Source organism: Natator depressus, chromosome 11 (genome assembly GCF_965152275.1).
Source record: "Natator depressus isolate rNatDep1 chromosome 11, rNatDep2.hap1, whole genome shotgun sequence".
In the NCBI taxonomy this organism is placed as follows: Eukaryota; Metazoa; Chordata; order Testudines; family Cheloniidae; genus Natator; species Natator depressus.
In genome coordinates this window covers 57,289,963-57,306,409 of record NC_134244.1, presented here as the reverse complement: position 1 = coordinate 57,306,409, position 16,447 = coordinate 57,289,963, and the positions used below count along the sequence as shown (strand labels likewise).

Here is a 16,447-nt window from a genome sequence, read left to right as displayed (position 1 = left end):
CAATATATGATACAATTACATTTGTAAATGTCATGGGAAATTCTCGTTAATCTGCATTAACTCATTTACTTCTATTGAAAGAATAAGGAGTATACACCTAAACGCAGAAAGGCAAACAATGATTTAGCAAATCCTGTAGCAGAATTTTCCAATGCACTTTTATTACAGGAGTGTTTTCTAAGAGAAAAAAGAAAAGGAGGACTTGTGGCACCTTAGAGTCCTCCTTTTCTTTTTGCGAATACAGACTAACACGGCTGTTACTCTGAAACTTTTCTAAGAGAGTCTTTCTTAAATCCTATGAATGGCTTTGTGGAACAGGATGGAAATGACTATTTTGGACACAGTAATTCTTTCTTATCAGCTTGCAAATCACCAAGAGGCAAAAATGATTTTGTTCGCTTATGTTGTACGCTTGAAACCTTGAGTCTAATTCTCTGCTTCTTTGCATCTCACATAGGCAAAATTCAGTAGCACCATACACCTGGTTTGCATTCACTTTGCTCTGGTGCAAATGGCTACACAGGATCAGGGAAGTGTGGAACGCCCTGACTGTAATCTAATTCTGAACATACTCAATGCTGGGGATCATTGGTCTTCATGGAATCAGATACCATATCTGAGGAACTGATAAAATATATTGCGACTTAACCGAACATTTTTAAAACCTAGTTTGGAATAGTTTGTTGTTGGTTGTTATTGTAGCACCTCAGGGCCCCAATTGAGACCAAGACCTCCTTGTGCTTGGTATTGTACAAACACACAATAAGACATAGTCTCTGCCCCAAAGTGCTTACAGTCAAAACAGACAAGGCAAACAAAGAGCCGGAGGGGAAATGGGACAGAGAGGTGAAGTGACTTGCCCAGGGTGAAAAATCAGGTCAGTGGCTGAGCTTGAAATAGAAGCCCCAATCCACAGGCCAGTCCCCAATCCACTGCCTCTCTAAGCATAGGCAGGAAGAGATTTTACGATAAAGGCTCCGTGAGCTGCAGAAGTGTTCCCAGTCCTTTCTTTATGGTTGGAGAATTCAGTTAGCAAGTGCCAACCAAGCTGCCCGTCCCATCCCTGAGCCTGCAATTTCCTCAGAACAATCCAGATTTGTATCTAGCATTAAGAAACATGTAATTTACATCAGTTGTAAAGCAATGACCGTTCAGAGAGCGCTTTTATTTTCTAATGACAATTATTTGAGGTTTCGTCTTTGTATGGTGATTAGCATCGTTACTATAATGCAGATGCATATAGTGTCACAACACTATATTTTACAAAATCCACTTATGACTTTGCTTCTCTGTCTACCTCTTGAGAGTAATAGTTCCAGAGTATCCATAATTTGTGCAAATATGGCACTCCTTACAATCTCTATAATTATGGATCATTTACATAATACGTAATTTTTAAAACCCCACTGCCAGCTAGAAGGGAAAAACCATCAGAAGCTGCAATGTCATTGGAAGGATATATCTGAAGGCTGTGGGAAAGTACCATTTGTGTTTATCTGATCGTACATTCACTTAGAACAGTGGTTCCCCAAGTGGGGCCCTATGGGAGTTATGTAGGGGTTCGCCTCTTTAGCCAGGTCCGGAACACTCTGGAAAACATTCTGGCACTTTTGTCCCATGGAGGACGCCATTTTGTGATTTGATCCTAGTTGCTACCACAATAAAATAATAAATACTAATGCCACATGTTTCCAAATAGGATTGTCCCATTAAACCAGGATTTATGGTTTACCCATAATATGATTTATCTATTGTTTGGATTACTTATAATCCAAATTGCCTTTGTGGTCCTTCTATTGAAAAGTACTTGAATTTTACATGAATTTTTCTAATATTATAAACTCCTGATTTTGTACCAGTTTTGGGTTTCCTGCGCTAGGAAAATGAGATATATTTGCCTAAAATCCAAAGCCTACTCTTAAAGGGTATGTCTACACTACGAAATTAGGTCGAATTTATAGAAGTCGTTTTTTTAGAAATCGGTTTTATATATTCGAGTGTGTGTGTCCCCACAGAAAATGCTCTAAGTGCATTAAGTGCATTAACTCGGTGGAGTGCTTCCACAGTACCGAGGCTAGCGTCGACTTCTGGAGTGTTGCACTGTGGGTAGCTATCCCACAGTTCCCGCAGTCTCCGCTGCCCATTGGAATTCTGGGTTGAGATCCCAATGCCTGATGGGGCTAAAACATTGTCGCGGGTGGTTCTGGGTACATATCGTCAGGCCCCCGTTCCCTCCCTCCCTCCGTGAAAGCAAGGGCAGACAATCGTTTCGCGCCTTTTTTCCTGAGTTACCTGTGCAGACGCCATACCACGGCAAGCATGGAGCCCGCTCAGGTAACCGTCACCGTATGTCTCCTGGGTGCTGGCAGACATGGTACTGCATTGCTACACAGCAGCAGCAACCCCTTGCCTTGTGGCAGCAGAAGGTGTAATAGGACTGGTAGCTGTCATCGTCATGTCCAAGGTGCTCCTGGTCGCCTCTGTGAGGTCGATCAGGAGCGCCTGGGCAGACATGGGCGCAGGGACTAAATTTGGAGTGACTTGATCAGGTCATTCTCTTTAGTCCTGCAGTCAGTCCTATTGAACCATCTTATGGTGAGCAGGCAGGTGATACGGATTGCTAGCAGTCCTATTGCACCATCTTCTGCCGGGCAGGCATGAGATGTGGATGGCATGCAGTCCTTCTGCACCGTCTGCTGCCAGCCAAAGATGTAAAAGATAGATGGAGTGAATCAAAACAAGAAATAGACCAGATTTGTTTTGTACTCATTTGCCTCCTCCCCTGTCTAGGGGACTCATTCCTCTAGGTCACACTGCAGTCACTCACAGAGAAGGTGCAGCGAGGTAAATCTAGCCATGTATCAAACAGAGGCCAGACTAACCTCCTTGTTCCAATAAGAACAATAACTTAGGTGCACCATTTCTTATTGGAACCCTCCGTGAAGTCCTGCCTGAAATACTCCTTGATGTAAAGCCACCCCCTTTGTTGATTTTAGCTCCCTGTAAGCCAACCCTGTAAGCCGTGTTGTCAGTCGCCCCTCCCTGTGTCAGAGCAACGGCAAACAATCGTGCATCTGAGTTGAGAGTGCTGTCCAGAGCAGTCACAATGGAGCACTCTGGGATAGCTCCCAGAGGCCAATACCGTCTAATTGTGTCCACAGTACCCCAAATTCGACCCGGCAAGGCTGATTTAAGCGCTAATCCACTTGTCAGGGGTGGAGTAAGGAAATCGATTTTAAGAGCCCTTTAAGTTGAAATAAAGGGCTTCATCGTGTGGGCAGGTGCAGGTTTACATTGATTTAATGCTGCTAAATTCGACCTAAAGTCCTAGTGTAGACCAGGGCTTAGTTACTTTAATTTCAGTGAAACTTCATTTGTATAAAGGAGCAGAATTCCCCCAATAAATGTTGTTTAAAATGTCTGCAAGCAGTAGGACTTGGATCTTCAAAACAGCTCGGGAGAGTTAGGTACCCAACTCATATCCGATTTCAATGGGATAGGAGCACTTGGCTCTTGGATTCTTTTACAAATTCCAGCCTATATATATAGCATCCTTACAAAAAAGCAAACAAAGAAAGACAATGGACATGTTCTAGAAGTGCTTTCCTTGTAGGATATTATGCAATTAACTATAATGCATCAAATACAAAATATGAAGATTATGAAAAGGCTGTGCACATATGGGGGTTCTAATGACACACAAATGCTGTCATTGTTATTATCTTCATTTCCTCAGAACTTCTTGAGAAGGGATGTCTACCTTGATAACATACAGCTAGGCTGTATATTTTCCTTTCACTGTCTCTGAACATTATCTTCCATGGCATTAGCAAGAGCAGACCCCTGGATCAAAGATAATACCATCTGCAGAAGTAATGGTGACTCTAGGCATGACTCCACAGGTGGGATATAAGCAATACTAAAATACGTGCTTAAGCGCTGTGCAGGATCAGAACGAGAGCACTCAGTAGGTTCAAGCCTCAAAACGCTCATCACAGATAAGAAAAAGGGGAGATTTATGCCACTGCAAAAACATTTTATTTGAATGCCCTCAATCGCATTGGTGGATGACCTCAAGGGCAGGGAAAGGCTGCTCTGCATAGGGTGTGCTTTATGTCTGATCCCAGAAAAACCACATAATAATTTTACTGGACTTTGTCACCGGAAATAGGTTCCAAAGAGAGCAAGACAAAACTAAGTCTTGGAACAAGAAACATCTAGCGTTGGTTTCTGTATTCTTCTGTGGGAAACCTCTTGGCCTTTGCTTTTAGTCAGTGCCAGGGTGTGGAAATCTAGCTTTTGGTAATGAAAACCATTATTTACGCAACACTTAGACCGCAACACTCATTAACTCAACAAGATGAAGACTGTTCCCCAGACGATGGAAGTTAGATTTTCAGCATATTGTTGTGCCATTCCTTTGCTGTTTATGCAATGGAAGATGTTTGCATATTACATTTATCACAGACAAATATGGGGTATCAGATGTAGTGGCATTACTTTAAAATAGAATTGGAAAATTTAACTAAATATGCTCAGCTCCAGAATACTTTTGACTTTCTAAGTTAAAATTCCTGTAACCTTACAAGAATGTGGTGTGATGTGAAAGTAGGTGACTCAGGATTGATAAAGGAATACAAAATTTCTTAATCCTAGATAGCTAATGCAAATCAAAGCTAGCTTAATAGTGTCTGAAAATCATGATCACGTAAAGTTTTTTTGCTGGACTGTGTGAAAAGAGTTGCTGGTCTTGTTCCTCATGAAAAGGTGAATATTTCTGGTTTTTGTTTTTTTTTTAAATCACAACTGAAACCAAGGAACACACCTTTTAAAAAGCCTATCTTTATTTGCATGCAAAATTTGGGCATGCAAATGCAGCCAAACATGCGTTACATAGAAGATAACTTCATGGACCAGGAATCTAACTGGAGGAGAAGCCATTAATCATCAACTGGTTAGATCTGTTTGTAAATGACCTAGCATACTTTTGGCAGAATGAAAGAAAAAATAGTTATCAATAGGAAAATAACCAAATGAGAACCTGAAAATAATAAGGAAGCTCGGTATGAATCATCATGAGCTACTCAAAGTCACCGTACTAAAGACCGGGCTAATTGAATTTAGTAGTGGAGTGGTATTAGATTTTAGGAAGGCAAATTCTGAGGAATTTATTTTGTTGTATTTAAATAAGAATCTAATAGATAATGAATTAAGAAATCTAATGAGTAAAGTTCAATAGAAGGAAGGATTAAAATCCATTAATGTGGAAGAAGACTAGGCAATCCTAAAAGACACCACAATTTAGGTAAAGCAGACTGTAATTCTGGTCTTATATGTAAAGTAAGATTTTGATATATGGAGTGACAAAAATGTAAATTTCTAAGCCTTCCAAGATGATTTTTTTGCCAATTTTTTGGATGAAAAGGATGAGAAACAAAGTTCAGAATGTAAGTATGGATCTCCTGAAGAGTTGAGGGCTTTTGAACAAAGCATTCTGCCTTCAGTGCTGTCGGAACGCCAGCGAACACTACGGCTTGGGCTCAGCAGCTCCATCGACCCTGCTCTGCACCCCTTCTCAAAGTAGCAAAGGCACGGTTTAGCCCATTGTCTGTTAAAAATGAAACCGCTCCACTGCCAATTATGTCCAGTATACTCTGGAACTGAGTCCTTTAGTAGGGGGACTGGTGAACCAGGGCATAAAATAAGCTTTTTGGAGCAGGGACTGTCTTTTTGCTTTGTGTTTGTATAGGACCTAGCACAGTGGGACCCTGGTCACTGCTTTGGGTTTGTAGGCACTGCTACAATAGAAATAATAGTAAATAGCACCCCCTACACAAATCTTTGCCCATTTTGAGGACTGAAATGCTGCTGAAAGAATGTTGATGTTCTGAACTATTTGGATGCGTGTCTTTTCATTTCTTGTGTCTAGAGCCAGAGGTGGCCAATCACAAGAAGAAAGCTTGTTCTTGAGAAATGTCCAGCCTAACTCAAGCAATTTGACGAGTAAGAATGAGCAGTGAGACTTTTGGATGCTTATGTGAACCTGAACACTGAATCATGTGATGTCCTCCCATTTCCAACACTGAGCATGCCCGAGCAGTTAATATTGTGGACTCCACCTCAGGCCTCATAATTGCTTTCTTTTCCTGTTGCTCTCGATGAGACAAATCCTTGGCGGGCGGAGGGGGGGGGAATGTCACTCCACTAACTCCAGTGGTGCTACCCCACTTTCCAGCAGTGGAGGATCTGGCCCAAAGTGTACGGCTCTGAGAGAAAGATGGTGCACTGAGGTGTAGTGTGGGAACCTGCCAAGTTGAGTTTGGATCATTGTTTTTGTCTGAAATACGCTATAGTGGTAATTTATTTTTTTTAAAAAAAACAACTTAAATTAAAATAACAGTAACCTCTCAGAGAGACAAGGTGGGTGAGGTAATATCTTTTATTGGACCAGCTCACACAAAACTCTTCTCCTTCTCTCTCTCACCAACAGCAGTTGATCCAATAAAAGATATTATCCCAGCCACCTTGCCTCTCTAATATCCTGGGACCAACACGGCTACAACAACACTGCGTAGTAACTTCTCAATCCTCTGAAATAACTTAGTCTGGGTTTTCACAGGGCCCTGTGATGTTAGGCACCCAAATGTCACTGAAAGTCACCTGACTATTGTGACTGGCTCCCTTGACAATCTCACCCTCAGTAACAATGCCTCTGCAAAGCATGGTGAAGTTAGGGTAATAGCTATTGTCATGCTATCCAGTTGCAGAGTCAATGTTGGAAAGTTTTTAAGAGCTGACACCATACAGAATAATTTAAAAGCTTATCAGCTCTCAAACTAGCTAGTGTTTTTCCCTGCCTGGAGAACAGATTAATGCAAGAGTACTACTGCGTCACCCCCTACGCAGGGGCTGCATAACCGGCCAGATGCTGCCCACACCGCAGAGACACACTAGTGCAAGGACATTCCTAGGCTGCTTAGCTGAAGCACACCTGTGCTTCATGACTTCTCAACCAATGCTTTGGTTTGTTTGTTTACTTTCTGCATTTGTAGGACATTTTAAAGATAGGGGTCAGATCCCCAGCTGCAGTAAATCCACAGAGCCCCGCTGGCTTCAGTGGACCCAGGCTCCTTTATACTAAGTGAGCTACTAGCCTTACGCTCACAGTACACTCTCTGATCTCAAAGCATTAATTATTTAAGCTATGTACTTTCTCCCTGCCATTAGTGATACTGTAATCAAGCTTCGGTTGGTTACTTAACCTGCATGATCATGCCCTGCCTGCTCTTTTAGGGTTTTACATGTTTTGGGGGAAGGTCCTGCTAGGAAAACAGTTTACTTATAAGCTACTGATATAACAACATTATCAAGTTATTGATGCAATAGTGTTTACTCAGCCCTTCTTTATCCTCCGCTGTGTTCAATAGACCTACTCACATGTTTAAAGCTATGCAGATGGGCAAGTGTTTGCAGGATCGGGGCCTTAGAATGCAATGTTACTGGGCAATAATGTTATGGTGTAACCACAAACCTTGATTGTCTGTTTAATATCTCAGATGTTTCAATTTGCATTTCATTAAAACTTGGCAAAAGGTTATCAACTCCGATCCAAAATTCTCACAAAAATTGTTCTAATATGTAAAGTAAGTTTTGATTTATGGAGTGACAAAAATGTAAATTTCCAAGCATTTTAGATAATTTTTATTGCCAAACTTTAGACTAAACTGACATTTAAAAAAAATGCAATGTTCTGTTCTTTATTGTGGAGTAAGGACTTTGGAAATTGAAATTTTTTACTCACATTTACAAATAATTCTTCCTAGGAAATATATAATGTGTCTCTACTGATGGTATCAAGAGGAATTTCTATAGTAAGTAAGAATAATTTTAATATGAAGGATGCAAAGGCGGTGGTATTTTGACTGTGGCAGAGCTGTCTGTGAAAAGCTCTGGAACAATATCTAATATCCCCACAGAAATTGCCCTTGAAATTATCACCGAATACACGGTATTCATTTCAAAGGGTTTATTGTATTATAACATTTGACAAAGCATTATTATGTAATATATACATAATATTTCAAAAAAGGTGATTGATTCCACAGTGAAAATACCTTTCCATCCATTGAAGTCAGAGGATTTACTTTGACTAATAAGGAGAATAGATTTACTACATATTATGTTTACTGTTGAATATCGAAATTAATGGGATGCATACAGCATATACATAATTAAAATTTTAAACAAGGAATATACAACAGCATCCTATTGTGTGCACATCATATTGAGTAGAATATACAGCACAGTAAGATTAAGGTTGCTACATCATCCTAGGTGTTAACATTGTACTGGGCTCAACCTAGATATTAATTTCACTAAACATTATTTTCTACCTCTATTTATAGATTTATCTCTTTATATGGAGAATGGGGGGAAACAATTTGGCATCTCTTAAGGGAAGCAACAGATGATTCCTGAAGAAGGCCTGGACAGATTAAAACAGCCCTTTCAAAGGATATTTCACAAAGGATGCACCTCAGACAAGTCCTTTAGCCAAGTCACTAAATACTCTAGAATTTAACGTAATAAATGTACGTGACATCCACAACTGGACGTCAGGGGTGCAATTAGCCAGAATGAAGTCTGCATAAAGAGACGAAAAGCCTGGCTGGACAGTAGCTGTCTACCTGTGAAAATGCAGGTGTGATGATTCTTGGGGTACGGAGGAACTGAGTGTCATCTTGTTACCTCCCACCTCTAGCCAGAGGCAATCTGGCCTGTGGTGACTGAGTACTAACTCCTCAACACCACCAGGCTTTCAGCCACTTAAGCTGGGCTACGTCAGCCCTGTCTTCACAGGTTGCAGGTTAACAATAGGTGCACCCCAGTCCCTGAATCCTTTTGAAGTATTTCCCTTTGATATTCAGCCCCTAACAACAGTTACTCACAGAAATCCCAGATACTCTGCCCCTAAAGGACCAGTGTACTGCAGTTTTATCTTTTACAGGAGCAGTGGCTGAACACACAGCACTTCTGAGCACTTATTATAACACAAAAATAGGTTTATTTAAGAAAGCATGGAGAGGTAACTAGAAACAAGAGAGTGTGATGGAAAAAATGGTTACGATATACAGCAAAATCATAAAATGAGAACGAGGGCCTACCCTTATTAATGGTTACTTTTCATGGCTAATGAAGTAGGTTCCTCCCCCGGCAAAGTTCTGTTGCAGAGCCGGTGGCTTCACAGGAACCAGGATACAACTTTTTACAAAACACCCTTGCTCGACAAGATGTCTCCTCAGTGAATGGATCCAGAGTGAATTCAAACTGGAACAGGTTCAGGGAAGGGCTACTGGGATGATCTGAGAAATGGAAAACCTACCTTATGAGAGGAGACTCAAAGAGCCTGGCTTGTTTTACCTAACCAAAGAAGACTGAAAGGAGATATGATTGCTCTCTATAAATACATCAGAGGGATAAATATCTGGGAGGCAGAGGAGTTATTTAAGTGGATACAAGGACAAATGGGATATAAACTGGCCATCATTAAGTTTAGGTTTGAAATTAGACGAAGGTTTCTAACCATCAGAGGAGTGAAGTTCCAGAACAGCCTTCCAAAGGGCGCAGTGTGAGCAAAAAACCTCACGGGCTTCAAGACTGAGCTTGATAAGCTCATGGAGGGGATGGTATGATGAGATAGTCTACTATGGCATGTTGCTGATCTGTGACTGCTAGCAGCAAATATCTCCAATGGCTGGTGATGGAACACTAGATGAGGAGGGCTGAGTTACTATAGATAATTCTTTCCCAGGTGTCTGGCTGGTGGGTCTTGCTCACATACTCAGGGTCTAACTGATTGCCATATTTGGGGTCAGGAAATAATTTTCCCCCAGGTCACATTGGCAGAGACTCTGGAGGGTTTTCTCCTTTCTCTGCAGAATATGGGATATGGGTCACTTGCAGGTTTAAACTCGTGTAAATGGTGGATTTTCTGTAACTTAAAGTCTATAAATCATGATTTGAGGACTTCAGTAACTCAGGAGCAGGTGGGTGAGGTTCTGTGGCCTGCGATATGCAGGAGGTCACACGAGATGATCATGATGGTCCCTTCTGGCCTTAAAGTCTCTGAGTCTATGAGAGTGCCTTTCCGCCCTCTGTGTTATACTGACCCAGTCTTTTGTCTTTATTTATAGGTGGGGTGATTGTCTGTTGTAATGTTCCTTTTTTACCTCCAAGTGGCCGCAATTATTTGCAGTTGTCTCTGGTGGTTTTCCACTGAAAGTCTTGGGATGGAGCAAGGCTAGACAATTGAGCCTTGCATTGTATCACTGGCTAACCAGGGTCTGGTGATAAATCCCTCCTGCTTGAATGGGCCATCACCAAGTCATATTATCCCTTGGTGACTAGTCCAAGTCCAGAAAGCAGACTTTAAGCATAGATACATTATTCCTTAATTATTACCTGTACATACATCTCACAATGATTATGAATCTTGAGAAGTTACAAAGTTTCTGTAGATACCTTGCATGTTACTCTTTATGGCTAAATATACCACAAGACCTGTGTTTGGTGTAGGGAGTTTGTCAGGTCTGAGATGAGAGTTGCTTGCAAAGAACAGCGGGACCTTTGTCAAGGACCCTCCCTGTCAGTGCAGGCCACCTTGACAAATGAATAGATATACTGTGTGTCCAGTAAGTGGCAGTGTATGTAGACAATGAAGAAAAAAAGAGCTGAAAGAAATTCTCTTGACAAACAATAGCACCAACTATGTAGGCATGGGGGGAAATCCTACCCCCATTTGAATTCGATGGCAAAATTCCCATTGAGTTCAATGGGCCCAGGATTTCCCTCCTGAATGATCTTTTCCTCAAAAAACAAGAATAAACGTGACTCTCATTTGAGGCATACATTCCATTGTGCTTATTTTATTTAAGTTTTTAAAAATTAAACTGACTTAAGCACCCATGCTGCAAATAATTATGCCTGTGTTTAACTTCATGCATTGTGAGTAGTCCCATTGAACACAACAGTGCATATAGTTAAGAATGTGCAATAAGTTTTTGCAAGATCAGGGCTTAACGTTATGCAATAAAGTCCCTGTTTACGTGGAAAGAAGACTATGAAAGAATCATTGGGATCACTCAGCTGACATTTGCCTCATCACCATTATTATTAATAGTAATATTACATTTAGTAAAACGCATAAAAGCACCCCCAGCGTGACCAGTATGTTCAGAAGAAAAGAGTCCTTTGTCAGCTCAGTTTCCATTAGGGCCAGCAGCTTGTTCTTCTGTATTGTTGTGTGTTACTTATTATTTAAAGTGTGTATTGTGATAGTGCCAAAACAGCACAAGGGAGCCCCAGTGGGCTAGGCGCTGTACAATACATAATAGTATCCGTAACTATAGTTAATTTAGATCTCAAGAAATCTTTCACATCGAAATTAGAAAATTGATACCTCTTTCCAGCTAACATTATTTGTAGTTTTGCCTATGAAAAAAAGTAAATACCTAATTTACAAAACAAAAACCCTGAAATTTAAATTTAATTTTCAGAATTTCATTTCAAAGATCCAAAACATTAAGATAAGTTTTCCATACAGTTCTGCTTTGTTGATGTTTATATACATAAAACAGGCAGCGGGGGGAGTGATGGGAGGGAGGTGTCTCTTGTCTCTAATCACGTTAATTAAAAGTCTGAATGTTGCCAGTTGCATCATCTTGAGTATCTTTTTCTACCAAAAGATTTTCTGTTGTGATGTTAATTTTAAATCTGGTTAAATTTTGACATTTCATGCAATTTAGCCAGCTATAAGCCATCCCATTAAGTACATTGTTCTGGAGGGAAAATTTAATGTAATGTGGATTTGTGCCTTTTTATTGTAATATGGGGAAAAATTCATAAATGGGACACTGCAAAAATTCCTTTAATTAGATCAGCTCATAGTGTAAGTCCCAAGGGGCCAAACCTTGCTGACTTTACCCATTGGCACTGTTCACCTGCATAAGGCCTGGAGAATTTGATTGAGAGATGCCTCAAATTTGTTAAATAAATAGCCGTCCATTTGTATTTGGTACTTAATACTGACTAGAGCTGTTTACCTGCAGCAGGAAATTTTGACTTTTCAAAATTTCTCTCCATTCCCAGCTGGAACAAAAAACGTTGAAATGCTATTTCAAAAACCGAAAACATCTGAAGTTTTCAAATCAGAAGGGATGAAACAGAAAAACTGACATTTTCAATTGAAGACAAAATTTCATTTTTAATTGGTATCGTTTTGATTTGAAATGGGATTTTTTCCTTTTGAGTCTCCCAATTGGATAATCAAAATTTTTTGTTATAATTGACACTTGTTTATGGAAAATATCAAGTGTGAAAAACGAGGCTTTCCAATGCAAAAACTGATCAATCAAAAAATGCTGATCAGCTCTAATGCAGACACTCTGAAGCACAAGGAGCCCAGACACCAATAGAGATGGGTGCTGTTCTAAGGATCTAGGAATGCAGAGGCAGAATACTCTCCATGGGGGAGTTGTTATGGTTTCTAGTTCTGTTGCTGTTAATCTGGGTGCAGCATCCCCAGAGAGGTTTATTTGAGTCCAGTGGTTAACATACATCAGAACAGGAGGGGAAGCCCCTCATTTTTATAGTTGTCATCACAGATTTCAATGTGATGTGGCACAGCATCAGTTTGGAGTGACAGAATGCAGCAAGAGGAGGGGAATGGGGACAAGAGGAGAAATGTATCCAAAAGCAGTTCATGTACCCAACTAGATCTATGGCGCTGATATTCCCCACCCCCATTTCTATGAATCCCATCATTTGGACTTCTCCAGAATGAAGAATGTTTAAGGCTATATATATATTTTTTTTTTCTAATCTGTGTGAGTGTGTATGTGTGTGTGTGTGTGTATATATATATATATATATATATATATATATATATATATATATATAGAAAGAAGGAAAGAAAGCAAGCTAGGGATTTCTCCTCTAGAAATGTCTGAAATACCAGGTGCTTTTTCCTGCATTTTAAAAGATTTCAGACATTAGAAAATATAGACTGAAAGTAAAGTTTGTGTGTTTTGTGGCATTCACCTGCCTTTCCCTCCAGAAGGGAGAGGAAAACAGCAGAAACTGGGGGTCATCTCCTTACTCACCGTACCAAGGAAGGAAGAGGACCAAATGAATCTCTGGAAGAGAACAGATGGATAGGTCTCATCCAAGCCTCTCCTGTCTCCTTCCCCCGGCAGGTGCTGCTGCTCCACCTACTGGTGCGAAAGGTTGGGATCTCTGGATGGTTCTTAATCAGGCTGCTCCTACTTCACAGTCTCCTACATGGTGGGTGCTCATTTCATCACCAGAGAGCTGGGGAGCAGAACTTTCTCAAGTGAAGGAGAGGAGTGGAAGTTATGCTGATCTTCCTCTGGACTTTGAAGACATGCTGAGTTTTGAAGAGCAGCTGTTCTAGTTAGTACAAGTAAAGAGAATCCATTTCAAAATTTGTGTGTATATACTGTGTGTAAGTAAAAAGAAAAGGAGTACTTGTGGCACCTTAGAGACTAACCAATTTATTTGAGCATAAGCTTTCGTGAGCTACAGCTCAGGTGCCACAAGTACTCCTTTTCTTTTTGTGAATACAGACTAACACGGCTGTTACTCTGAAGCCTGTGTGTATGTACTGTCCTCTGTGTGTGTGTGTGTGTGTGTGTGTGTGTGTGTGAGAGAGAGAGAGAGAGAGAGAGAGAGAAAGAATTAGGAAGGGAATCATTTTTATTTTATCAGCAAAAAGATAAAGAATGATCAAACCCTCACACATACACACACACAAATTGCTGCAATACATTATTGCGTGGACCCCAATACTGCAAACACTTATTCACTTGCTTAATTTCAAGCAGATGAGTACTCTCACTGACTTCAACAGGGCTCCTCTGATGCTTAAATACACGAATAAGTGTTTGCTGGATTGGGGCTGTGATCTGTAAAAGTAAAGTTCGACTTTCACTGACATACAAATCACAACTGGAATATCTTATGTGCAACTGAGCAAAAACAATCTCTCGAACCCTAGTCTGTCCAACTTTTTTCCATATCAATGGGCTTTATTGCTAAACCTCCTTTATTACTTTTTTGAGCCTGTGAGCAAGGCTATTACATTAGATAACCTTCTTACATGTGATCTGCTTAAAGTAAAAGGTATTTTCAAAAACTTAAAAATCTTGCATCTTAGTTACTAATGGGTGAAAACTAGAACCTCAGATAAAATTTCAGGGACTTCAGCTTTTAAATCTGGGTATATAAACCCATGACTTCTTGTTCCAGGCCCGATCCAAAACCAGAAGAGGCCTATTTTTCCATTTGGGTTTAGGCATGGCGGAAATCACATGATATCAACCGATCTGATGAGATCTTGCCCTTGGTGAGCTTAAAATCTCATAAATAAGGGTTGTGAGATTTCAGCTGCATTGAATCTGAACCTGAACCAAAACTGTAGCTGCAATTTGAACTCAAACACCAAACCTTTGCCTAAATCTAATCCAAATCTACATACTACTTCCTTGGTTCACCTCTAAACCATTGGTAACATGAGTGTGAGGTTTAGATACAAGCTAATTTAATAAATCGATTGCATGTGATAATGCACCCAGTTACAGCCATCCAAACTGATAATCTATCAGTATGGACATTTTGCTATGATTTGGTGATGTCTTTGTCAGCACATGGTGAGTACTGCATGCTGAATTATTGTTTGCATTATTTCATAAACAAAAGAATTACAGTTTTAAGAAAGATTAGTGTGCTTTCCCCTATATTTGCGTTAATTATAAGTACACTGTATCCAAGTACTGATATAACTTTATTGTATAGAAGTCTTCAAGGAAAACAGTATTTTTGTGAAAGATGATTGCAGTTTCAATAGCAACTCCCTCTTATTACTTAAAAAACATATATTTAGCCAGATACCATGAACACTAAGTTTAGTTTGCTTGGCAGCACTTCAACCACCTCTTTTATAATCTTTGTATTTAACATCCCAAATAAGCCGTAATTCGCTGGACATGCTGAGCAGTGACTATACATATCCTATGTTTTAACATAAAAGTATAAAATTACAGAGATTTCATCAATTATTTTCAAAAATTGAAATGGTGTAGAAGAGAACCACATTGGCCTTCATTACATCTGAAATCAAAAATTGCTGGGAACCAGGAAAAAAAAAATCTGAAAAGAACTTGTTCTTGGTGGGGGGGAGGAAATAGCTTTCCTACTTGCTGCACTGAATGAATTCAAAAGAAAGTGGCTAACGCAGCATTTCTTAATAACAAACCTATGGTGCTTCATACTCTTTCATCTTTAAAATTACAAATGTAAAATCAATGTACTCTGGTTTATCACAGGATTGCTTGAACCCATGTGTCTCTTTATCTCGGACAGCGTACGTAGTCCCAAAGCCCCCACTACTGAAATTGTGTGGCCACCTATTTCCAGGGTCATCCAAATTGAAGAGTGTGGCAAACGTCATCTTACCTTCCGTTAAGATCTTCTCATCCATTCAGGCAGAGCTGGGAGGAGTTATGGGAAAATGTGGGGCATTGATCTTGATCAAATGTGTTTATTATTTTCCCTCCTGTCTCCTTCACAAAGGAGCATGTTTTGAAGACAGCATCTTTAAGTGGCCCATCAACGAGGACAATGGACTGTGGAAAGGCTTGGTGTTCCTGGGGATGCTCCATACTGCCACTGAGTCATGGGTGCTGTGATACTACTGAGTCAGGTGGTCTTGTCACCTGATACTAAACATTAGCTGGGACTTCTTGTAACTTTCCACTGGAAGGGGGGGGGGTCAAGTTTGGGAAACAAAGGATTCCCACCTTATGTAAATCCTATTTAAGGGTGAGGAGGAAGGCAAATGGGACTCCTCCTCTCCATGGCCTGTCTGCCCAAGAAGAAAGACTGCTAAAGCCACCTGAAGGGAACGAGAGAGTTGAAGAAGGCTCAGCTCCACCTAGGAAGAGCTGGGATTGGCAGCTTGGTGAATCATAGAAGATTAGGATTGGAAGAGACCTCAGGAGGTCATCTAGTCCAACCCCCTGCTCAAAGCAGGACCAACACCAATTAAATCATCCCAGCCAGGTCTTTGTCAAGCCAGGCATTAAAAACCTCTAAGGATGGAGATTCCACCACTTCCTAGATAACCATTCCAGTGCTTCACCACCCTCCTAGTGAAATAGTTTTTCCTAATATCCAACCTAGACCCCCCCCACTGCTACTTGAGACCATTGCTCCTTGTTCTGTCATCTGCCACCACTGAAAACAGCTGAGCTCCATCCTCTTTGGAACCCCACTTCAGATAGTTGAAGGCTGCTATCAAATCCGCCCTTACTCTTCTCTTCTGCAGACTAAATAAACCCAGTTCTCTCAGCCTCTCCTCATAAATCACATG

General features: G+C 40.5%; 1 long non-coding RNA gene across 1 annotated transcript in view; it reads left to right on the top strand.

Annotated features, from left to right (window-relative positions):
* Positions 1–13,391: 13,391 nt before the first annotated feature.
* The window catches only part of LOC141995622 (uncharacterized), a 44,176-nt gene continuing 41,120 nt past the window's right edge, over positions 13,392–16,447 (top strand). Inside the window, exon 1 of the long non-coding RNA XR_012641376.1 lies at positions 13,392–13,470. This is a non-coding gene — a long non-coding RNA (uncharacterized LOC141995622). The remainder of the gene's footprint in view (positions 13,471–16,447) is intronic.